This window comes from Miscanthus floridulus, chromosome 10, assembly GCF_019320115.1.
Source record: "Miscanthus floridulus cultivar M001 chromosome 10, ASM1932011v1, whole genome shotgun sequence".
NCBI classification, from domain to species: domain Eukaryota; kingdom Viridiplantae; phylum Streptophyta; class Magnoliopsida; order Poales; family Poaceae; genus Miscanthus; species Miscanthus floridulus.
Genome location: NC_089589.1, coordinates 118,408,660 through 118,435,095, shown reverse-complemented (window position 1 = coordinate 118,435,095; position 26,436 = coordinate 118,408,660). Strand labels below are relative to the sequence as shown.

General features: G+C 53.9%; 1 pseudogene; it reads right to left on the bottom strand.

Moving 5' to 3' along the window:
* Nucleotides 1–249: 249 nt before the first annotated feature.
* On the bottom strand, nucleotides 250–26,436 carry LOC136489408 (BTB/POZ and MATH domain-containing protein 2-like; annotated as a pseudogene).

Below are 26,436 nucleotides of genomic sequence, written 5' to 3'. Positions count from 1 at the left end.
TTTGTGTCTCTGATTCGAGCGTCAGGGTGCCACGTTGGCGAGCAGCTCGCTAAGGGCAGTCCCAATGGTGTATTGATGATGGTTTCTATCCTCATTAAATGACTTGCCACGTAGGCAAAACGCTGACATGGCAACGTAATTGATGAAGAAAGAGAGCAAAAATCATAGAAATAATTTCCTCATGAAGAAATCAGGTCTTCTCTTGACCCAATGCACAGTTGGGAGAGAGAAAGAGAAAATAATTATTACTCATAGAAACCATGGGTTGAAAAGCAGTATTTTTTTGATGCGGTATCCTATGTTATAGAAACTACTAGTTTCTTTCATTGGGACTGCCCTAAGAAGGGAAGGGCACCTGGTTGTCAGACGCTGAAACTCGTCACTATCCATGATCGCCTTTAGATTGCCAGGAGTCTTGAGAAACTTGAAGCACGCCTCTTTCAGCCCTCTGAAGCCATACTGCTCCGCAAGCTCCAGTGTAGTCGCTGCCGTGCCGGTGTTAATGTTGTCGCAAAGACGGTCCTCGCAGATGAGCTTCAGCCTCTCCATGCCGTACTTATCCGCCGCCACAATCAGATGCTGAGCCACGGCCGGCTCGTCGCTGCTGTCCATCTCCGGTAGCGAATCCGTGTAGACAAAGTGCAGCATGGCCCTGAACACTCTCGGGTCGACGTCATCGATGCGTACGTGGCTCGTGGTCGTCTCCTTCATCTGGCCAAAGAGCTGCGCCATGAACACCAGCGATCGAGCGGCGAGCACGGGCCGGTGCGCGGCGAAGGTCTCCACGCCGACCTAGAACGTGACGTCCGTTCCCACCTGGGACTCGAGGAGGCGGCCCATATGCTGGTGCATGCCTGATGGTGGAACGGTGACAACCTGCGGGATGCTGCCGGTGCGGACCCACTAGTAGAGAACAGACCTTTGATCCTCGGCCAAAATGGGCTCTAGTCCCGGAATTTTTTTCCCCCGGGACTAGAAATACCTTTAGTCCCGGTTGGTGGCTCCAACCGGGACTAAAGGTCCCTACCCAACGGCTACTGCGCCAGACAGAGGTGGCAGGGACCTTTAGTCCCGGTTGGAGCCACCAACCGGGACTAAAGGTATACTTTTACTCCCGGTTGGTGGATCCAACCGGGAGTAAAAGTCTACTCCCGGGCCGTGGCTGCGCCCGGGGTTGGAAAATTACCTTTAGTCCCTGTATAAATCCACCAACCGGGACTAAATGTTCTCCCTTTATAAATCGGCCGTCTCCTTCTTCCTCCACGAGCCCGAGCTCAGCACATTTTGAAGCTCACTGCACTAATGATCTTGCTTCCTCCCTCCCTCCATTGTTCCTCCATCCATTCTTCGATTCCTCCGTCGATTTCTTCGATTCCTCCGTCGATTCTTCAGTTGTAAAGGTTACCAATCTCATACTCTCATTTTTCACCATTTTCTTATGCCATTTTGTTCACTATATATATTTATGGTTCTTTATTGTGGTTTTTTTCATTTGTAAGCAATTTGAGCTCAAAATCACTTCAAGCTTGCATATTTACATGAAAGAAGGTTAAAGTATATATAAATATAAACTTAGAAAATAGTTAGAAAATTATAGCAAATCCGTACTAGTTGAACTTGCGGACCATGTTCAGCTCGGCAGCATGTTCTCTGCCGAGCGGTAACGGACGTCAAGGAGGAGCTTTGATTCTACGAGAGAGAGCGACAACGGTCGTGGAAGACCGTGTTCCCTTCCTCGTAGAATCGGAGCTCTTCCTTGACCAAGTACGGTGCCGTCCGGTGGAGAAATGCTCGCCGAGATGATCACGTAAGCAAGGTCAACTAGTACGGATGGTTATTTATTAAAACATGTTTTTGAGCTATAATGTATTAAAAATGAGTATAGAGATCTAGATAATTTTATAGTTTGTTAATTTTATTTGTTTATAAAAGGAGAAATTTATAGTGTATTAAAAAATGAGTATAGAGAGTAGATGGCAACTGCTTCCGGGTCCTCGGCCTCTCATGGGTTTCCAAAGCGACTTAGGCTGGGCCTTCCTCTCATTCCATGCGGTAAGTGTCATGATGAGACGAAGATTGTGATGGAGTACCGAGTGAAGAAGGAGGGTCCCAACAAGGATTGTATCTTCTACAAGTGTCCGGATCGCAATGTGAGTTATTTTATCGTATTTAATGATTATGGTTAGTTTATACCTATTTTCATGATGGTTGTGATTAAAGTTCTAATTTTTTGTTTTAATTTCAGTGGGATGACAGTGGATGATGTTCAGGCTTCTACTGGGAGGAAGAGTATGTTGAACTCGTGCAAAAATATCTTGCACAATAGGCAGATACGGCGGCTAATGAGGCAGTGATCCAGCCGAAGAAGCCCAAAGATGTTGCACAATCGGGGGATCTGTCTGTTTTAGTTGAGATTGGTCGCGAAATCCTTGTGCTCCTGAAATATATTTTAGCTTTAGTTCTTTTAGTGGTAGTTGGGATTGTCTACATTGTAGCGATGCTTTCATAAATTTGTATCTTTTGTGGTGGCACGCATGTTGTATAAATAATTAATTATGATCTAGGTTTTAATATAATATTTATGTCATGTAATGCAGATGAGCCGTCATTGGATGTATAATGCTGATCGCCGCTCCCAAGAGTTCATTGACGGCGTGCATTCTTTGTTACGTGCGGCCGAGGCAAACAAACGCGACGGTTTCATGTGCTGCCCATGTGCCATATGTAAGAATACGGTGGAATATCCTTGCTCAAGGACTCTTCATTCACACTTGTTCAAGTCGGGTTTCATGCCAAACTATATTTGTTGGACAAAGCGCGGAGAAACCGGTGTTGTAATGGAAGAAGGTGAAGAAGAACAATGGGACGACAATGATATTATTCCTGATGGTGCGTGCTTTAATGATACTGCAATGGGAGAAGCTGAAGAAGAGGTAGCCGTAGAAGATGAGCCGGCTGATGATCTTTCTCAGGTCATTCGTGACGCACAAAGAGAATGTGAAAGTGAAAAGGAGAAGATCAAGTTCGAGCGGATGCTAGAAGATCACAAGAAATTGTTGTACCCAACTTGTGATGCAGGGCAGAAAAAGTTGGGAACCACACTAGAATTGCTGCAATGGAAGGCAAAGAATGGTGTATCTGACAAGGGATTTGGAGAGTTACTAAAAATCCAAAAGAAGATGCTTCCGAAGTACAATGAATTGCCCGCCACTACCTACGAAGCAAAACAAGTTGTCTGTCCTATGGGGCTAGAAATAGAGAAGATACATGCATGTCCTAATGACTGCATCCTGTACCATGGCAAAGAGTACGAGAAATTGGATGCATGCCCGGTATGCCATGCGTCGCGGTATAAGATCAGGCGAGATGACCCTGGTGATGTTGAGGGCGAATGTCCGCATAAGAAAATCCCTGCCAAGGTTATGTGGTATGCTCCTATAATACCATGCTTGAAACGTCTGTTCAGAAACAAAGAACGTGCAAAATTGTTATGATGGCACAAAGAAGACCGTAAGGTAGACAATATGTTGAGACACCCTGCTGATGGGTCCCAGTGGAGAGCAATCGACAGAGAATTCCCGGAGTTTGCAAATGACGCAAGAAACTTAAGGTTTGCTTTAAGTACAAATGGTATCAATCCTTTTGGAGAGCAGAACAGTAGTCATAGCACTGGGCCTGTTACTCTAAGTATCTACAACATTCCTCCTTGGTTATGCATGAAGCGGAAGTTCATTATGATGCCTGTGCTCATCCAAGGCCCGAAGCAACCTGGCAATGACATCGATGTGTACCTGAGACCACTTATTGACAAACTTCTCATTTTGTGGAATAAAGAAGGTGTACGTGTGTGGGATGAGTACAAACAGGAACACTTTGATCTGCGAGCATTGTTGTTCGTAACAATCAATGATTGGCCTGCTCTAAGTAATCTTTCAGGATAGTCAAACAAGGGATATAATGCATGCACACACTACTTCGGTGATATTAGAGGTGTATTCTTGAAAAAATGTTGAAAGGTCGTGTACCTTGGCCATCGTCGATTTCTTCCTGCAAATCACCCCGTAAGAAAGAAAGGCAAGCATTTTAAAGGGAAGGCAGACCACCTGACCAAGCCTCGCAACTGAACCGGTGAGGATGTACTCGATATGGTCAATGATGTGAAAGTCGTCTTTGGAAAAGGACATGGAAGCCAACTGTCGGGTACCATAGAATGGGGTACCCCAAGCAAAACATCAAATGGGTCGGCGCTAGCTAGAAGGTAAGTCGTGGGCCCCTCACCCACCACGACCGAGCCCACTGGGCCCTCCCCCTCCTCGCCTCGAGCCTCAAGCAGGAGGTCTTGGCATCCTGACGCAAACTCCGCTTCGTGCGAGGCTCCCCAGGGAAGGCCTCGGCAGGGAACGCCGTCTCCGCCTCGCCCGAGGCTCTCCATGGAAGGCCTCGGCAGGAGGCGCGATTCTCCGTTTCGCGCGAGGCCTCTCGCCCGAGGCCTCGGCAAGGAGCTTGATCTCCGTCTCGCGCGAGGCCTCATTCTCCGTGTCGCTCGAGGTCGGCTCGTCCGTGGTCCGATTGCCCCCCGCCTTGGCCGACCCTCCCGACAGCGTGTCATGTCTCATTAATGCTTCAACCACTCCCGCAATCTCAGCCGGACAGTGGCTCAATGCCACAGGACGGCCGACGTGACCCGAGGTCGCATCAGCGCCATACCGGCCAGGACGGGGCACGGCGGGGATTACCGGCCACTGTGTCCTACCGCTGTTTCCACGATTAGCGCCATACCGGCTGGGACAGGGTACGACGGGGATTACCGGCCACTGTGTCCAAACGCTGTACCCATGATCGGCCGCCCGCTCAAGGCCTCGGCACTATACACCAAGGCCTCGGCACTGTACACTAGGGCCTCGGTGATCTTGGGGTTCGAGCCTGCCGAGACCCCCCACCGCAGTACAAGCCTCGTCACCGACCAAGTCTCGGCCTCGCGCATAGCCCGTCCACAGTGGCTTGCACGTTCGCCGCCGCGTCCACTCCGAGGCATTTCCGGGGCTCCCACGACACACAGGATCTGATGGGACGACCACGCCGCCACAGGAACAGGCCACAGGGTTCGGACATGCCGCCCCTATTGGCATGACGCCGCATAGTAATACATGTACCATCCCTGTCCTCCCTTCAACTATAAAAGGAGAGGACTTGGGCCACTTAGAGGGGGGAGAACACCTTGTAACACACCGACACGCACACATCCCCGCCGCTTGAGAGCAATGTCTCAGACGGCCCACACGACACCTTGCCGAGACTTGGGACTAGTTCCCTCTTTCCCTTAGCTTGTAACCCCCTACTACGAGCACTTCGGTGCAAGAAACACAAGTTCGATCTCTCAGACTGGACGTAGGGCGCCGATTTCCCGAACCAGTATAAATCTTGTGTCACTTTGCATCACCATCCGGGATCAGGAGCACGCAGAACAAATTCACTAGTCGATCGAGGACCCCCCGGTCCAAAACACCGACAGTTGGCGCGCCAGGTAGGGGCCTCTACGTGTCAGTTTCGTCATCCCAGCAGGTGCCGGATGGCAGACCCCGTACGACCATTGCGTCTTGGCACCGTGGTTTGGTTCGGGAGCCTAGAGTTCATGTCTCTAGGGCATGAGTACGACATGGTACTCCTCACTCCTCGAGCCCCACCGTCCGACGATGAAGTTACGCACTAGCAGCCCAGGCGCAGGCGGCGCCCGGGCGGCCGCTCTCGCCAGGCACGACGCAAGCAACGCCACCCCGACGCTACACGAACCTGGGGCGGCACGCCACTCCCCGCCGATATCCTACAACCAGCTGTTGGTACGGGGTCCCTGGCTGGGGACCTGTCTGGCCTGAGCTTGGACAAAGGAAAATCGCCGGTGGCTCACGGCGATGCCCAGTCGTCAAGCTCCGCTCCCCCACTCCCTGAAGAACCGACCCAGGCGGAGCAGAATCTGGCGACGGCACCATCACCATACCCCTTTGGGTTGAGAAATGCCGCCGCTTCTTACGTCTACGCATACGCTGCCGCAAACGAGGATCCCTCAGAGCACTGCCAGCGCTTCGGTCTCGACCTAAGCACCCACACCGACTCCTTGGATGAGGACGCGGCATGGCCCGGAGTGGATTTCTCCGGGCTCCACGACTCTGGGGCTTTGCGCCAGTTCTTGGCCGCAAGCGACTACTGCTTTGGTTACTCTGACTCCGACGACGAAGGCACTTACGATCCCACTCGTGAGTGTTTCCACGTTGGGCTCGGGATGCCGAGGGCAGGCGAAGAGGACGAGGCGGCCGGTAGCCGCTACCCGCTTCGCCCAGGGACGGGCGCCGCCACGCCCCCATGCATTGCCCTGCCGGCCATACGAAATGAGAACGTTGCTCTTGCACGACCTCAGCGCCCAGACCTAGAGCAGCTCCGAGAGCTCCAGGCCAAGGTCAAACAAGACCAACTCCTTCTGCAGCAGCTTCGAGACACTCTCGAACAAGAACAGCGAGGCCACGGCGAAGGCGGGGGAGCCCGACGGAGGGCCTGCGATGTGCATCACCGCATCCACGATGACGAAGGGAGTGAGCAACCCCTAGTCTTCAATCGCGCTAGCCAGAACGTCGCGGCTGCGGTGATGCTAGTCCGTGCAATGCCCGAGCCTTCTACCACGGAGGGGCGGCGGGTCCGCGGCGAGCTCTGCGATCTCCTAGAGACCGCTGCGGTTCAGCAGGCCGAGAGTTCCACCTCCCGACGGCACGGGGGCGCCTCAAACCTGCCCACGGCGCCACCTCGGCAGGAGAAGGAAGCCCCGGCTCGCCCTGAGCCCAACCGAGCGCCAATAGCCCACAGGGTCCCCATACCGCTGGACCGCCTCGGCAATCGACGTGAGGTGCAGGGAGACCATGAGGTGGTCAGCAGGCGACGACGCCACGATAACGAGGGGCCCGCTCGGGGCTACCACCCACACCGGGGCGGTCGCTACGACAGTGGGGAGGACCGCAGTCCTTCCCCTAAACCACCAGGCCCTCGGGTCTTCAGCAGGGCCATCCGCGCTGCTCTTTTTCCCACCCGGTTCCGACAGCCGGCCAATCTCGCAAAGTACAGCGGCGAGACCAACCCGGAGCTCTGGCTTGCCGATTACTGCCTGGCCTGCCAGCTGGGTGGCGCAGATGATGACTTGCTCATCATCCGCAATCTCCCCTTGCTCCTGTCGGACTCGGCGCGAGCCTGGCTCGAGCACCTTCCTCCCTCGCAAATCCACGACTGGCGCGACTTGGTTAGGATCTTCATTGGGAACTTCCAGGGCACATACGTGCACCCTGGGAACTCCTGGGACCTTAAGAACTGTCGCCAAAAGCCGGACGAGTCTCTCTGAGACTTCATTCGGCGCTTCTCCAAACAGTGCACCGAGTTGCCCAGCATCGACGATTCGGAGATCGTCCAAGCTTTCCTCTCCAGCACCACTTGTCGGGACTTGGTCCGAGAGTTAGGTCGAAATGTGCCGCGCTCTGCTGCCGTGCTTCTCGACATCGCCACCAGCTTTGCCTCGGGTGAAGAGGCTGTCGGAGCCATCTTCCCCGACACCGACACCAAGGGAAAGCGGAGGGACGAGGCCCCTGAGGCCTCAGCCTCCCACCTCCCTAAGAGAAAGAAAAAGGGGCGCCTGGGGAAGCAGGAGGTCCTGGAGGCTGATCTGGTCGCAGCCGTGGAACGCAAGAACCCCCGAGGCTTCAAAGGCCCCAGGCCCTTCGACGACATGCTCAAGAAACCCTGCCCTTACCACCAGGGCCTGGTCAAGCACGCTCTCGAGGATTGCGCCATGCTGCGGCGTTACTACGCCAAGCTCGGGCTCCCCGACAACGACGCCAAGCAGAAGGGCGCCGGCGGCCGGGACGAAAACAAGGACGACGGGTTCCCCGAAGTATGCAACGCCTTCATGATCTTCGGTGGGCCCTCGGCCTGCCTTACGGTGCGGCGGCGCAAGAGGGAACGCCGAGAAGTCTTCTTGGTCAAGGTGGCCACCCCCTAGTATCTTGACTGGTCTCGAGAGGCGATCACCTTCGATCGAGATGACCACCCTGACCATATTCCAAATCCCGGGCAGTACCCACTGGTCGTCGACCCGATCATTGGCAACACCCGACTCTCCAAATTGTTGATGGATGGAGGCAGCGGCCTCAACATCCTCTACGCCAACACCCTGGAGCTCTTGGAGATCGACCGCTCGAGGCTCCGAGGCAACGTCGCACCCTTCCACGGCATCGTGCCAGGGAAGTGCACGCGACCCCTCGGGCGCATCGACCTTCCTGTCTGCTTCGGCACCCCCTCCAACTACTGCAAGGAAGTCCTCACCTTCGAGGTAGTCGGGTTCGGGGGAGCCTACCACGCCATCCTGGGGCGGCCGTGCTACACCAAGTTCATGGCAGTGCCCAACTATACCTACCTCAAGCTCAAAATGCCAGGTCCTGGCGGTGTTATCACGGTCGAGTCCACGTACGAACATGCGTACGACTGCGACGTCGAATGCATCGAGTACGCCGAGGCTCTTGCAGAGGCCGAGACCCTCATCGCCCACCTCGACCAACTCAGTGGCGAGGTACCTGACTCCAAGCATTGCACGGGGGCGTTCGAGCCCGCGGAAACCATCAAACTCATCCCGGTCGACCCCGCCTGCCTCGATGACCGAGCGCTAAGGATCAGCGCCTCCCTCGACATCAAATAGGAAGCCGTGCTCGTCGACTTTCTCCGCGCGAACGCCGACGTATTCGCATGGAGTCCCTCGGACATGCCGGGCATACCAAGGGAGGTCGCCGAGCACGCCCTGGACATCCGGGCCAGATCTAGACCTGCGAAACAACGCCTGCGCCGCTTCGACGAGGAAAAGCGTAGGGCCATCGGTGAGGAGATACAGAAACTCTTGGCGGCCGGGTTCATCAAGGAAGTGTCCCACCCAGAGTGGTTGGCTAACCCCGTGTTGGTCAAGAAGAAAAATGGGAAATGGAGAATGTGTGTAGACTACACCGGTTTGAACAAAGCCTGTCCAAAGGTCCCCTTCCCATTACCTCGAATCGATCAAATCGTTGACTCCACCGCAGGGTGCGAGACCCTATCTTTCCTCGATGCGTATTCTGGTTATCATTAGATCAAGATGAAAGAATCCGACCAGCTCGCGACTTCTTTCATCACACCATTCGGCATGTACTGCTACGTCACGATGCCCTTCGGCCTCAAAAACGCAGGTGCCACGTACCAACGATGCATGACGCAGGTCTTTGGCGACAACATTGGGCGGACCGTCGAGGCCTACGTAGACGACATCGTGGTCAAGACCAGGAAGGCCGAGGGTCTCATCGACGACTTAAGGATAACCTTCCAATGCCTTAGGGAGAAGGGCATCAAGCTCAATCCCGAGAAGTGTGTGTTCGGAGTCCCCCGAGGCATGCTCTTGGGATTCATAGTCTCGGAACGTGGCATTGAAGCCAACCCAGAGAAGGTCTCGGCCATAACTAGCATGGGACCAATCAGAGACCTCAAGGGAGTGCAAAGAGTCATGGGATGCCTCGTGGCCCTGAGCCGCTTCATCTCACGCCTCGGCGAAAAAGGCTTGCCTCTGTATCGACTCTTGAGAAAGTCCGAGCATTTTTCTTGGACCCCCAAGGCCGAGGAAGCCCTCGATAGACTCAAGAGGCTGCTCACCAATCCCCCTGTCCTGATACCCCCAGCCATGGACGAGGCCCTCTTACTCTATGTCGCCGCAACGACCCAAGTGGTCAGCGCAGCCGTAGTGGTAGAGAGACAGGAAGAAGGGCATACTCTGCCCACCTAGCGACCTGTTTATTTCATCAGCGAGGTGCTCTCCGAAAATAAAAACACGCTACCCCCACATCCAGAAGCTGGTCTACGCCATGGTCCTGGCCCGGTGCAAACTACGCCACTACTTTGAGTCGCAACTAGTGACTGTGGTATCATCCTTCCCCCTGGGCGAGATAGTTCATAACCGGGAGGCCTCGGGTAGGATAGCCAAGTGGGATGTCGAGCTTATGGGGGAAACCTTGACCTTTGCGCCTCGAAAAGCGATCAAGTCTCAGGTCTTGGTGGATTTCGTGGCTGAATGGATAGATACCCAACTGCCACCTGCTCAAATTCAGACAGAGTGCTGGACCCTGTACTTCGACAGATCCCTGATGAAGACCGGGGCAGGCGCGGGCCTGCTCTTCATTTTGCCCCTCATAGTACACATACGCTACATGGTGCGGCTCCACTTCACTGCCTCCAACAACGTGGCCGAATACGAGGCCCTCATCAATAGCTTGCAAGTCGCCATCGAGCTTGGGGCACGGCGCCTCGACGTCTGAGGTGACTCACAGCTCGTCATAGATCAAGTGATGAAGGAGTCAAACTACCTCGACCCCAAAATGGAGGCTTACTGCAAGATGGTGCGACGCCTAGAAGACAAGTTCGACGGTCTCGAACTAAATCACGTCGCGCGGAAATACAATGAGGCCGTCGACGAGCTGGCAAAGATGGCCTCGACGCGAGCCCCGGTCCCCCCGAACGTCTTCGCCAGGGACCTCCACAAACCTTCCATCGGCTGCACCTCGACAACAGAGGAGGGCCCACCTGTGGAGCCCATGGCGAAGCCGGATGCCCCCTCTGCTGCCGAGACCCCCTCGACCGAGCCCGAGGTCATGGAGGTCAATGTCGAGCCTCTGCAGACTGATCAGGATGCGGATTGGTGGGTCCCATTCCTCGGTTGGCTTGATCAGGGGGATCTCCCTGACGACAGGACCGAAGCGCGACGGCTCGCACGCCGAGCCAAGACCTACGCCCTCTACAATGGTGAATTGTACAGGCGAAGTCCCTCAGGTGTCCTCCAATGTTGTATCAGTGCCAAGGCAGGCCAGGCCCTGCTTTGGGACTTACACGCAGGCGCCTACGGGCACCATGCGGCGCCTCGGATGCTCGTAGGGAACGCTTTCCGCCAAGGGTTCTACTGGCCGACGGTAGTCGCTGACGCTACCGAGCTAGTACGCTCCTGCGAAGGATGCCAGTACTACGCTCGGCAGACACATCTCCCGGCCCTGGCCCTGCAAACCATCCCCATCACATGGCCGTTCGCCGTGTGGGGGCTCGACATGGTAGGGCCTCTGCAAAAGGCCCTCGGGGGCTACACCCATCTACTTGTATCAATCAATAAGTTCTCCAAATGGATCGAGGCTTGTCCGATCAATCGAATCAAATCTGAGCAGGCGGTGCTGTTCTTCACTGACATTATCCACAGGTTTGGGGTTCCCAACACCATCATCACCGACAACGGCACGCAGTTCACCGGCAAAAAGTTCCTGACGTTCTGCGACGACCACCACATCCGTGTGGCCTGGTCGGCCGTAGGACACCCAAGGACCAACAGCCAGGTAGAGCGTGCCAACGGCATGATCCTACAAGGCCTCAAGCCAAGGATTCACAACCGGTTGAAAAAGTTTGGCAAGAAATGGCTCGCCGAACTCCCGTCGGTCATCTAGAGCCTGAGGAATACTCCAAGCTGAGCCACGGGATTCATGCCTTTCTTCCTAGTCTATGGGGCCGAGGCTATCCTCCCCACCGACCTGGAATATGGTTCCCCGAGGCTGCAAGCCTATAACGAGCAAAGTAACCGCACCACCCGAGAGGGTGCCCTTGATCAGCTGGAGGAAGCCCGAGACGTCGCGCTACTACACTCGGCCAAGTACCAGCAGAGCCTGCGGCGCTATCAGGCCCGACGCGTCCGTGGCCGACACTTGAAGGTAGGCGACCTGGTGTTGAGGCTAGCACAGAGCAACAAGGGTCGCCACAAGCTGACCCCACCATGGGAAGGACCGTACATCGTCACCCAAGTACTGAAGCCCGGGACCTACAAGCTGGCCAACGAGAAGGGCAAAATCTTCACCAACGCTTGGAACATAGAACAGCTACATCGCTTTTATCCCTAAATTTCCAAGCATTGTATATGTCATCTCCCGAAATACAATTAAAAAGCATTCTTTAGTTGGTCTTATTTTTCGAGAAACCCCCCCGAGCCCATCGTAGGTCTCGGCAATACAATCAACACGACAAGGGAGACTCGGCTCCGCCTTGGCAGAACCAAGCCTCCCTCGGGGGCTAGATGGGGGACTCCCCCTAGGTCCCACGCACTATTCTTTAGTTGTTTTTCGCAAAAATTCCTACGCCAGGACTCTAGCAGGCTCTGACGAATCATTTGTAAAGACTCCTCGGACCAAGGTCTGTTTCCTAAGCAAGAGGCCGGTAGAGTCGTGAGACGGCCTACGCCCCCGAGCTACGGCACTCCCTCACTACCTCTCGCTCAAGGGACGGCTTAGGCCCCAAAGGGGTATTTTGCAAAACGAAATCTGATCAGAAGCAACAGAGGACAAAGTCTCGGAAGCATGAGAAAAACAACTAAGAAACACAAATACTTCAGAAACAAGGGCCTCGACGGCCACAAACATTACGATACAAAAATAAACCCTGTTCTATCTTTACATAGCCCCCGGGGCCCAGATTAAGGCTCGGGGCCTTCAGCACCGGCAGATGGTAGGGGAGGAACCACCTCCTCTTCGAAGAGCGTCGCCAGCACTGTGCTAGGGCCTTCCGCCGCCTCCATCAGCTTCACGACCGTCGTGTTGGCCTCCTCGTCATCATCGGGCAGAACATAGCCATCATTGATGGCCGGGAGGTCGACGCCAAGGTAGTGAGAGGAGATGACGGCCATCGCCCGCTTGACACCCGTGTGCAGCGCCCCTCGGAGTCGCTCGTGCACCTGGCTGCTCAGCGCAATCAAGCGACTCCCAAGGGAGCTGCCTGACTGAACCCCCTCGACCTCCAAGGCCTCGCAGGCGGAAAGGGCGGCATGTTTCAGCGCCTTGGGCTCCTCGATCTCGGTGTTGAGCACTATCTGCACCGTGCTGGAAGCCTCGGCGGCCCGAGCGAACTCCGCCTCTGACTCTGCACCGCGGAAAATGGAATGAGGTCGAGCCAGAGAAAAAACAACCCAAGTTAAGGACGGGAGCCCACGGAACTCACCCTTGGCCTTCTGCTCCCAGCGTCGGGTCTCGGCCGCCGCCCTGGAAGCTTCACTCCCCAGCTCTGTGTCATACAAAGAAGTTAGGGAGCGAACATAAGGAGGAAGAAATGAAACGAGGGGACTAGAACTCACTCTCGACCGTCCCCCTCAAAACTACAGCCTCGATTTGCGAGGCCTCAACCGAAGCAAGGGCCTCGTCCAAAGCGCCTTTGGTCAGCTGGTGCGCACTCTCCTCTGCCCCCAGCTGCCCGGCGAGGGCCTTGCCCGAGGCCGTCGCTTCTTCAGCCCAGGATCTGAAGGCATCCCGATCGCTGACGGCGCGGGTAAGCTCCTCCTCCAGCTCCTTGATCCGCGCCGCCAAGGGGGCGAGCTGCGTCTGAGCTGTGGCCGCCTCGACCCTTGCGTCGGCACAGCAAAGGCGGAGGTCCTCCACTTCCACGCTTCGTGCCGACAGGAGCTCGTTAGCATCGGCAAGAAGGCCCTTAGCATCGGCAAAGCAGAGGTCGTCAATTGCGACAAAACTGAGAAAAGAACAACGTCACGCGAGAAAGGAAAACACGAACCTGGGCGACTCCGGGCAGTTCGTCGGCCACCACAGACAGCGCTGTCCGTAGCGACCGCTCCGCCAGCTCGCGGTACTGCTCGAAGGTGCTCCAGCGCCCGCCCTCGGCCGTATCTTCGAGGGCAAACAGAGGCTCCCCCTCAGGGTCGTCCCGGCTCCGCCACAGTACCCGCGGGTGATCCCACCCGCGGGGCTCGGGTTGCACTGGCACGAGGGCCAAGTTTCCCTCGCCCAAGCACGGCGCCGGCTGCTCCACGGCATCAGTCTCCTCGGCGCCGACCAACTCCCGCGCTTGGGAAGTATCGTCGGAGGAGATCGGATAGACCTCCGTCTCTCGGGCGCTCTCCCGCAACAACGGCGGGCCCTGAGCCGTGGGCACGGCCGAGGCCTCCGTCGCCTGCATCTCCGCCTCTTGCACAGACGGCCTCGCCACCATCACGATGGCCATGGTGACCTCGGGAGCTCCAGCCTCTGCAATCACGGCCTCGGCGGTCTTGGGGGCTTCGGCCTCCGCCATTGTGGCCTCGGCAGACGCAGAAACGCCGACCGCGGACACTGCGGTCTCGGCGGTCGTAGGTGCCGGGGCCTCCATCGCCCCAGCCTTGGAGGCCCCGGGAGCCTCGGCAACAAAGGGCACGACAGCCCCATCTGACCGTGTAGGGGCCGCCTCGGCAACCCCTCCTTGGGCGGCCGGTTCCTTTGGGTCGACCCTCGCCAACGCCGCGCCACGTTGGATGGCGGCTTGTGCCTCCGCCACCCAGTGGGTGGAGGAGCCGGGGCTCGCCTTAAGCGCCTTGAGGGGCGCCAAGGGGAGGTCATCCGCAGGCCGCTTCCGACTAAAGAAAGTTAACCTACAGGGTCAGCGCGAGACCAAAAAAGCGAACGGGAGACACTACGACCCTGCCAAAAATACACTTACTTAGAACGGGGCGGCCCTTGCTTCGCCACAGCAAACCTCATCCGCAACGGCGGAGGCGGCGGCAGTGGCGTCGCATCCGTATCCATCGGCGTTGGTCGGTCCTCTGTGGGGGCGGTGGCGTTGCCTCCACCGCTACCTGCTCTGCCACGGCCGCCGAGCCTACCGGGCTGACGGCGTGTTTGCCTAACGCCCGCGCCTCAGGCGTATCGGCCTCGGCCCTGGAGCGGGCAACCGCCGGCCCTGGGTCCGCTTCTCCTCCCCTTCCCAAGGGTGCCAGGCTGCTTGCCGACGCCCCGGGCGCCACCTCCACGACATCAGGAAGGTGGTCCAGGGGACCTCACCCTCCCTCGCCCTTGTCGTTCCCGTCCGAGGCCTCCGTCGACAACGACGTCGACGGGGATTCCTCCAATGGGAGACCATCCTTCCATTGCTGACGGCGGCGCTTATCCAATGCCTCGCGCGCAAGGATGTGCTTCGTACACTTCGCCGCCTTAGCGTCCTTTCGCTTCTTCTGCGCGTCGGCGTGAGCGCGGTTGATCGCCCGCTGCCCCGTGTCCTCAGGAACGGGCGGCGGGGAGGAGCGCACGTCCCTCATCCCCTGAAGGAACGACAAACGCGCATAAGGAAACAAGGGATAAAGGGAGATTGAGGAGGCGCAGAGGCCATAGTGGCACTCGACTTACCAGCGAAAGGAACCCCCGCGACAGTCGCATCGCGAAGGGGGTCAGGTTGCCGCCCCTCAACTTCGCATCTACCGTCTCCCCCACCCGACGGTGAATTTCCTCGTCGGAGAGGGCGGAGGAAGACATCCGGGTGCCCTCAACGGGCTCACCCGGCCTCATCTCGAACAGCCGCCGCCGCCGAGCCATCAGCGGCAGCACCCTCCGGCGGTGGAAGGCGGCCACGACCACAGCGACCGTGAGGCCATGGCCCCGCAGCCTCGCCAGCCCCTCCAGGAGCAGCTCCAGCTTGGGCTGGTCGACCTTCGGGACGCCCCACTTCCATTTCTCCGGGCAACTCCCCACAATCCGCCCAGTGTAAGGGGGAAGTCCTCCGTCGTCGTTGCAGAGGTAAAACCAACTCGTGTACCACCGGCGGTTGGAGGACGCGAGTTGGGCCAGGATGTAGAGGTGCAGGCGGTCCTGACGCACTTGGAGAGTGCAACCTCCGGCCCTCGATGCCTTCCTCTTACCTGACGTGCCCGTCGGCTTGGTAGTATGCCCCGCCCGGAACAGGTGGAGCCACAAATCTCAATGGGGAGCGATCCCCAAATACCCCTCGCAGACGGCAACAAAGATAGCCGCCTGAGCAATGGAGTTGGGATTAAAATTGTGGAGCTCCACGCCGTAGTAGTGCGGGAGCGCCCGCATGAACCGGTCCGCTGGGACGTCGAGGCCGCGCTCGTGGAAGGAGATGAAGCTCACGACGTAGCCGTCGTGGGGCCTCGGCTCTGGCTCGCCGTACGGAGCAATCCACTCCGGCCTACTAGGGTCCGTCACCGGGCGGAGGAGTCCACCATCGACAAGCGACTGGAGTGTCTCCTCGGTGACGTCCGACGGATCCCAAGGGTCCGCCTCGACAACGACGACGTTGCTGGCCATGGGTGCGATGGAGGAATCGGGCGCGGCGGTGAGTTTTTTCTCTCTCCCTCCCACGCTCTCGCTTTTTTCCTCGCTTTCTCCCTAGGCTCGCTCTTTTCTCCTCTTCTTCCCAGCACCCGCTGCTCTAGCGACGGCTCGACGGAGGCGGTGCTAATGCAGGCAAGGTAAGATGAGGAGGGGCGAGATTCTTCGGGTATTTATGCAGGGAGGAGGCGAAACGAACGGGCGATGAAATCGGGGAGGTTTTCCCCCGTCCAGCGCGGTTAACCATGAGCCGATTTCGGCGGCCCACGCGCCCACGTCTCCCGCATTAAATGCGAGGACAGTTACGTCCTGTCCATCATATCGCGCTCGGCCACTACGGCAGCAGGCGTCGTTTCGCCTCCCCATGAAACCGCCTCAAAAGGCGCACCACCCGCGGCCGAGCCGATAGGGAAGATATTTCCCGCGGCCTGTTCCTTTCATAGGAAGGAACCAGGCTCTGAGCCTATTACGATCCAGGGGTTCTAAGGCTGGACCCCAAAGGGTTTCGACAGCCGCCCCAGGATAACAGAGTCAGGGGCGACTGCGGGCGAGCCTATACGGGGCCGAGACCCAAGCGAGCGAAACGCTTGGGACGCCCAAAGTCGTGTCCGAGACCGGCAGGAAAGTATCCGAATGGGATCCCACTGTAGGGAGGCACCGAGCCACCGAGGCCCAACGAACGGCCTCGGCACCCACTAGAGAAATCCTCGGGTACTCTTGGAGTGTGTCTCTGGACCGCTAGCCATCCCCTAACGAACGGGGTTCGGGCCTCCACTCGGACTACCCGATAACAGCTCACCGAAAGTGCCACCGCTCGTGCCCACCGAGGGTAGCGAGGCACATTCCACCCCTCCTTCCAAGCGAAAAGGAAGCACGAGGGTCGCATAAAAAGTCAGGGGAACCCCTGACGGCCTTCCTGCCCTATGTAGAGGCTAGGGGGCTCTTCCTGCAAATATGCCGAGATCCCACGACCCAGGCTCACGCCCAAATGGGCCTCGGCAAACAAACCCTCACGCGCGAGGGGCGTATAAAAAGTCAGGAGAATTCCCAACGGCCCTCTCACGTAGAGGCTAGGGGCTCTTCCTGCAACCTTGCCGAGACTAGAATGGCCTCAGCAAACTAACCCTCTGTCCGAACGAAAAGGACGTGTGAAGATCAGATAAAACGGCCAGAACACCCAAGACAAAGACAAACAGTCCGAAACCGCGCTAGAGGTTTCGCTACAAACACGATAAAAGGGCACCGAGCCCGTTACGGTCCAGGGGTTCGAAGGCTGGGCCTCCAAAAGGTTTCGACAGCCACCCCAGGGCAACAGAGTCAGGGACGACATCGGGGCGAGCCTACGAATGGCCCAGGCCCGAGCGAACGATCGCTCGGGGCATCCTAAGTCGTGTCCGAGACCGGCGGGGCAGTATCCAAATGGGATCCCACCGTAGGGAGGCACCGAGCCACCGAGGCCCGCGAATGGCCTCAGCACCCACTAGAGAAATCCCCTGGTACTCTTGGAGTGCGTCTCCGGACCACTAGCCGTCCCCCAGCGAATGGGGCTCGGGCCTCCACTCGGACTACCCGCTAGCAGCTCACCGAAAGTGTCCACGCTCGTGCCCATCGAGGGTAGCCTGGCACATTCCACCCCTCCTTCTGAGCGAAAGGAAGCATGAGGATCATACCCAAAGTCAGGGGACCCCTGACGAACCTCCCGCTCCGTGCGGAGGCTAGAGGGCTTCTTCCTGCAGCCTCGCCGAGACCCCCGCAACCCGAACTTGCGCTTGGGGGCTCGGCAAATGCAATAAGAACTACTCGTTTAGACGTGAAAATGAAGAAAGCCCCTGGAGGAATAACTCCACTCCTCCGGGGGCTCGGGGGCTACACCCGGCGGGTGCGCTCGCGCGCACCCACCGGAACCTTAAAAAACAAACCCCAATTCCTATGGGGCAGGTATCAACCAAGCCTCAGCAAACCCTCAGGGGGAGTGCACGCACTCCCCCCGAGGCTCGGGGGCTACTGTCGGGTACCATAGAATGGGGTACCCCAAGCAAAACATCAAATGGGTTGGCGCCAGCTAGAACGTAAGTCGTGGGCCCCTCACCCACCACGACCGAGCCCATTGGGCCCTCCCCCTCCTCGCCTCAAGCCTCGAGCAGGAGGTCTCGGCATCCTAACGCAAACTCCACTTCGTGCGAGGCTCCCCAGGGAAGGCCTCGGCAGGGAACGCCGTCTCCGCCTCGCCCGAGGCTCTCCACGGAAGGCCTCGGCAGGAGGCGTGATTCTCTGTTTCGCGCGAGGCCTCTCGCCCGAGGCCTCGGCAAGGAGCCTGATCTCCATCTCGCGCGAGGCCTCATTCTCCATGTCGCTCGAGGCCGGCTCGTCCGTGGTCCAATTGCCCCCCGCCTCGACCGACCCTCCCGACAGCGTGTCATGTCTCATTAATGCTTCAACCACTCCCGCAATCATAGCCGGACGGTGGCTCAATGCCACAGGACGGCCGACGTGACCCGAGGTCGCATCAGCGCCATACCGGCCAGGACGGGGCACGGCGGGGATTACCGGCCACTGTGTCCTACCGCTGTTTCCACGATCAGCGCCATACCGGCTGGGACAGGGTACGACGGGGATTACCGGCCACTGTGTCCAAACGTTGTACCCATGATCGGCCGCCCGCTCAAGGCCTCGGCACTATACACCAAGGCCTCGGCACTGTACACCAGGGCCTCGGCGATCTTGGGGTTTGAGCCTGCCAAGACCCCCCACCGCAGTACAAGCCTCGTCACCGACCAAGTCTCGGCCTCGCGCACAGCCCGTCCACAGTGGCTTGCATGTTCGCCGCCGCGTCCACTCCGAGGCATTTCCGGGGCTCCCACGACACATAGGATCTGATGGGACGACCACGCCGCCACAGGAACAGGCCACAGGGTTCGGACATGCCGCCCCTGTTGGCATGACGCCGCATAGTAATACATGTACCGTCCCTGTCCTCCCTTCAACTATAAAAGGAGAGGACTTGGGCCACTTAGAGGGGGGAGAACACCTTGTAACACATCGACATGCACACATCCCCGCCACTTGAGAGCAACGTCTCAGACGGCCCACACGACACCTTGCCGAGACCTGGGACTAGTTCCCTCTTTCCCTTAGCTTGTAACCCCCTACAACGAGCACTTCGGTGCAAGAAACACAAGTTCGATCTCTCAGACTGGACGTAGGGCGCCGATTGCCCAAACCAGTATAAATCTTGTGTCACTTTGCATCACCATCCGGGATCGGGAGCATGCAGAACAAATTCACTAGTCGATCGAGGACCCCCCGGTCCGAAACACCGACACCAACCTATTCCGAAAGACGCTAACGGTCACGCACCCATGTGGAAGAAGAAGTCCATATTTTGGGACCTACCCTATTGGCAAGTCCTGGAGATCCGTAGCTCGATCGACGTGATGCACCTAACGAAAAATCTTTGTGTGAACCTGCTAGGCTTTATGGGTGTGTATGGAAAGCCTAAGGACACATTTGAAGCACGATAGGACCTGCGTTGTTTGAGATAAAGAGACAACCTGCATCCAGAGAAGACAGATGATGGACGCCATTACTTACGTCCTGCTAGCTACACTCTAAGCAAAGAGGAGAAGGAAATCATGTTTGAATGCTTAAACAACATAAAGGTACCATCTGGATTCTCCTCGAATATAAAGGGTATTATAAATGTGCCAGAGAAGAAATTCTGTAACTTAAAGTCCCATGACTGTCATGTTCTCATGACGCAATTACTTCCAGTTGCATTAAGAGGAATTCTACCTCCAAATGTACGTCTAGCCACCGTGAAGCTATGTGCATTCCTCAATGCAATTTCTCAGAAGGCAATTGATCCAACTGATCTAGCTAAACTACAGAATGATGTGGTTCAATGTCTCGTCAGCTTTGAGTTGGTGTTCCCTCCTTCCTTCTTTGATATTATGACACACCTCCTAGTTCACCTAGTCAAGGAGATTTTCACTCTTGGTCCTGTGTTCCTACACAACATGTTCCCCTTAGAGAGATTCATGGGAGTCCTGAAGAAATATGTTCACAACCGTGCTCGCCCAGAAGGAAGCATCGCCAAGGGCTATGGAACAGAAGAGGTCATTGAGTTCTGTGTTGACTTTATTCCCGACCTTGACTCGATTGGTGTTCCTGAATCGAGACATGAGGGGAGACTAAGAGGAAAGGGGACACTAGGGAGGAAAACATATATTGGTACGGATGATGATTATTTCAATAAAGCGCACTACACAGTTCTACAGAACTCCTCTTTGGTAGATCCGTATATTGAGACACACAAGGATCTCTTACGATCCGAGTTTCTAGGGAAGACTGAAGCTTGGATTACGCGTAAGCACATGGAAACTTTCGGCAATTGGTTGCGAAAAAAATGTCAAGGTGATGAGAGCATCCATGAGCAACTGTATTTATTGGCTATGCAACCATCATGGCATTACATGTTTTTTCCAGGAAGACTATCTTCAAACTTTATATCATAACATCAGAGATCGCCTGTAGAAGAAGAAAATAAATTCTTATCATTTCGGAAATAGTAATGGTTATATTAGCAATAAGACACATATACTTACATTTCATAATGACTTATACTTACATTATCAACATAGAATTTTCTCATATGATGAATGACTACATGGTTCACATGGTACATAGGATCACAACATCACGCACCGACACCGCCCCGGCCCGCCTCACGTCGTCGTCGTCGTCAGCACGCCGGCCCGCCTCACGTCGTCGTTGTCAGCACACGGGCCACCGCGCCGACACATATATATACGTCATTTGTATTCATATGCAAGTATATATACGTCGCGGAGCACCGCCGCCCTCGTCATGCGTTTCTATGTATACGGCGGAGCACCGCCGCCCTCGTTCACCCATGTGTACAAACATATATACGGCGGAGTGGAGCAGCACCACTCTTGTCACACCGCCCTTTCTCGTGGCCTAGTTGATCAACATTCGTATTATCGTTATCGTTAATGCTAAACAATCACACCAGGGCGAACCGCGCTGTTGATGTCACCGACGTGGTTCGCCCTAGTCACCGACGCAATTTGCCCTCGGCCGTTTATGTATAGCCCTAATTCGCCCTAGTACCGACGCAGTTCGCCCTAGTGTGGCGAATTGCGTCCGTGACCGAGGGGCAAGATTTAATAATGCATATTGTTCGTAGATTTTACGCATGTAAGCAAAGATTTGACGTACTATATATTGGTTTTGTTTTTTGAAGCTAGATGGCCGACCCGAGAAACATGGATGAGGAGGAGTTGATGATGAATTTGATCAACACTGGCACTCAAGTTGCCAGCAATGATGGTGCTAAAAATAACGTGCAAGAGGATGCAGATGACGGGAGTCAGTACTTAGCTCTTGAACAAAATGAGCAACAACATATTGGCCAAGTATATATTTTTTATTATTAGCTATATATATTATCATATGTCTTCTGTGTGCTCATGACATTAAAAATAATGTTTATGTTTTATAGCCCTCTGGATCGACATCAACAACTACAACGAAGAGTAAAAATGTTCGAGGTCCCAAAAAGCCATTGGAGGGCCGCTTCATCATCTCGGAGTTCAATGTGGATATAGGAGAACCGGGGGGGCCGAATAAAATGAAATTTGTGCACCACTGTGGTTACCTTGTACGGGACCGGTTCCCGATTAGTACCCGTAAATGGAAGAAGAAGACCAATGCTCCTCATATCAGTTTTGTCTCCGATCGTGACAAGGCGTTAATTTGGAAAGATGTCTTGGTACATTTCACGCTCCAAACAGATGGTTATAATGATATAATAGATGGTGATGAATTGAAGGAGCGAGTTAGGGATTGGGCAATGAAGAAGATGGCCACCCAGTTTCAGACTTGGAAGAAACACCTATAGACGATGTATGTCAAGAAGAACATAGCACCAGATTTTACTGTCCCAGGCCCGATCTCAAAGCAGAGGCCCTATTGGGATGAGTTTGTACAGTACAAGACTTCGGAAGAGGGTGTGAGTCGGGTGATAAAGAACCAACGTAATGCCCAATAGAAGACATACCACCATACCTTGGGATCAGGTGGCTACCCGACTGCCATTAAGAAGTGGAACAAAATGGAAGCAGACCTTCTTGCCAAGGGTATCAGACCAGAATCACTCGAGTGGGGAGAACGTGCAAAGAATTGGTTTTTCGCTCATGGGGGAACACTAGACCAGGAGACAGGGAAGTGCGTTTATGGCGCAAGACTGCAAGAAGCAGCAGAAAGATTGTTTTATGCTCAGAGAGCTACTGCTAGTGGTGCGTTCAGGCCCAACAGAGAGAAGGATGAGCTGACATACGCCATTGGGACTATTGAACATGGTGGCCGAACTAGAGGCAAAGGAAGTGTCTCGTGGGAGCATGGATTCCCTCAGGACAGACCTTCCTACAGAAGTCGCCAGAGAAAGAAGGAAGAAGAGGCACAGCGGCTCCAGAGGTTGGAGGAAGTGGTGCGTGAAGCACAGGAGCGGGAAAAAAACCTTGAAGCAAGAATGTAGGAGGAAATCAGAAGGCAAGTGCAAATAGCAGTGAGTGCAAGCAAGCAGGCATCAGAGCCAGGAATCAACATTAGCCAATCTGTTCAGTTGAAAAGCAGTTGTGCTTCCACGGAGATACCAAATCAAGGGGACACAGGACTGCGCTTCCCTGTGGATGACGTCACTGAACCTTGTACAACGTGTGAGCTACACATTCCGATGGAGAATTCCACAATCAAGGTGGCTATCGGTCTTGTTAATCCTATCGACCGAACCAAGACACCAAGGATTCATGGGAATATAATCCAAGAAGGATATGCTACCATCTCGGTAGATAAAGCTAAAAAAGGTTTTAGTGATTTGCCTCTTGACATTCCTGGAGGTGATGGCGAGAAGACTCTAGGAGAAGCGGAGAAGACATTCATTCTATGGCACAAGTGCTACATCATCATTCCAGGGATGTCGGCTCCACCTCCTCCTGAACTACCTCACCATAGGTACGTGCGGATGAAAACACTACATCATTAATTTGTATTGGCTTAAATAATTAATAATATGCTCATAATAATATGTCATTCCTTTTTTTGTAGCAGATCCTCCCCCAACCTAAATCCAATTGTTCAATCGCCAGATCATCATAGTGCTCTGTACGATGACATTATGTTGGAAGGCAAGGCTGCATCCACACCATCTCCAAGGAGGTCTCCAACGCCGCAGCCGCCACCTCCAAGGAGGTCTCCAACGCCGCTGCCAACACCTCCAAGGAGGTCTCCAACGCCTCCCCCGCCCCCGCCTACCAAGAAGCCTAGCAAGAGGCCAGCCCCTCAAACGAAGAACCAGTCCCCGCCTGCAAAGAAAGCCACCGTGAAACCAAGGGCTATTCCTAAAATAATATCTGAAGAGAAGGAAGAAGGAACTGATGCATATAAAAAGACATGTCTAGATTCTATGACAAACTTAAAATGAATCAAGAAGCAAGGAGAAACCCGGAGAAACCGTACTTCTTCATAGCTCCAGATATTCTAAGAAAAAAGGTGACTTCTTACCAGCAACAACAGCGGGAATCTCGTAAGCCGTCCAAATCAACGTTATCGGACTATGACCGCACTCTCACCAAGTCAATTGAGGCGGCACAGAAAAAGAAGCGGGCAGGGAAAGGAGTTGCCCAACTCGGACAACAAGCGCACCAATCAATCCCCCCGCTAGTTGTTGGTAATGAATATGGTTCGAATTTAGGATTAATGCATCAGGCAAACATACCTCCGGATGTCGATTTGGATCACCTTGGTGAATTTCTTGATGAGACTGGTCTCTACCTTTACCAGATGTTTGGTGATGGAAACATTGAGAGTGCGGCGGAGGTTGATATTTGGAAGAAAAAATTTGTACTAGGCCAGAGTCTATACAACCCTCAAGCCTTATCTAATCTGGGGACGCAAATGTACCTGCTAAATAAGTGGTACATGCAGGCGTCTACCAGTGGAGACTTCTGCGTTGGTGTCAGAATTCGAGACGAACATTGGTTTCGTGGCGATGATGTTATGTATGTTGACTTTGCAGAATTTCATCAACTATGCCACCTGACCTCTCTGGACAAAGTTATCATTAGCTGCTATTGCCTGTAAGTAATAATTCTTTCGATCTATTATTAAACTCATCATATGTGTGTATATGCATATAAATTATCCTAACAAGTACTATATATATGCAGATTTACAATGACAGAGCTCAGAAAGGAAGGCTGCAATGAAATTGGTTTTGTTGATCACCATATAGTATTCAAAGACCCAATTACTCCAAAGACTAATTGGAAGTCTGAGTCAGAGAGTAACCTCATGAACTTCTTAGTGAACCAACGCCACAAGAAGGATATACTCTTTCCCTATAACTTCAAGTGAGTGTTAATCATGTCGATCATATCCTTAATGGCTCATATGTTGATTCTAGTTAATTAATGAGTGTTATGCGTTATATCCTATAAACACATGCAGCAATCACTGGATATTGATGGACATCGATCTGGTGAAAAGTCACTTGATAATCTATGACTCGATGAGAAAACCACAACAAGACTACCAAGACATGATAGATATTATCCAGAGGTAATTTTGGGATCTCTAGCAACTATATATACACACAAACATGATGATTAACTATATCTGAAGACGTGGCAAATTTTTTATTGGGCAGTGTTTGGAAAACCTTTATTGAGAAGCAACACATGGAAAAATGCAAAGCGCCACTGAATGTAATCCCTTTGAAAGTAAGTCCCCTGAATCGCATCATCTTTATTAATTAAACATATAGCTTTCATTGGATGACAAATCTTTTTCTCGTAAAGTGGTGTCTGAGGCAGGAACAGGGGAACAACTACTGTGGTTACTATGTTTGCAAGTTTATCAAGGTGCTCTCCCAAAGAACTCCTACAGAGAGACTCAAAGTACGTTAAAAATACACTATATATTCATTTAATTATTATTATTGACTGTGTTACTATGTCTTTATATATATATATATATATGTACATATATTAATTTATTTTCCTTTAATTCAAACCTGTAGACTCGATGGTTGGAGGAAAAGGTCATACGGCAAGACCAAATCAAAGCAATTCAAGAGTCTATAGCCATATTTTTTAATGAGCAGGTCATCGATTCCAAGGGCGAGTTCTACTTCGACCCAACACTGCCATTGAAGCCAAGCTAGAGGATGAGAGGAAACTTGTTATGTCACAATAACTGTAATGCAATCTTTTGTAATATATGCACATAAAATAATATAATGTAAAATACACATATGCGTGCATGCATGCATGTAAATATATATATGATGCATGCATGCATATATATATATATATATATATATATATATATATATATATATATATATATATATATATATATATTTCTATGCTTGAATTGTGTGATTTAATACGTTCATTATGCTTGAACCGAAACATACTATACGCGCGTATAAATGTATAATTAGCAGCGTACAATACGACTTCGAAAACCTATTTTGAAAAGAAAACAAAAAAATGAAAAGAAAAGAAAAAAGAAAAAAACCTTTAGTCCCGGTTCGTATTACCAACCGGGACTAAAGGTGCCGGCCATCGTGGCATGTCACGAGGCACCTTTAGTCCCGGTTGGTGTTACCCACCGGGACTAAAGGTCCTCCTTTAGTCCCGGTTCCTGACCCGGGACTAAAGGATCCCCCTTTAGTCCCGGATGCTTGCTCCCGGGTGGGGAACCGGGACTAGAGGGGGTTCCCCACCAGAAGTAAAGCTCTGTTCTGTACCGGTGACTGCCGTCCAGACGTTGACGTCGCATCTGACTCTGAAGCAATCGTCCTTGAGATAGTCTGATTCCTCTAGGGTCTTCCTCTTGATGAATTTTGCACATCCCCATCCGTCTTCTTGGTTGAAAGTGCGAACCGTGTCGTGGCGAGAACGATACGACGGGACTCCGACGCGATCGAGCAAACTGAACTCCTAGGTTGCCTCGACGTCCGTACAGGAAGAAGCCTATCCAGCCGGAGGGTTTCGTGCAATCTCCGTCAGGGAAGTACCTGATGACCCAAGGATGCCCGTCGACGTCGAACGGGTCGAATGTGATGAATCTGTCGTTGCCGAGTCCCTTGATCCGGGAGTACGTACCCATCGATCTTCTGCACGTGCGACCCCTTGACGACCTGGGCGACGATGCCGGACGCGCTGACGCTGTGCGCCAT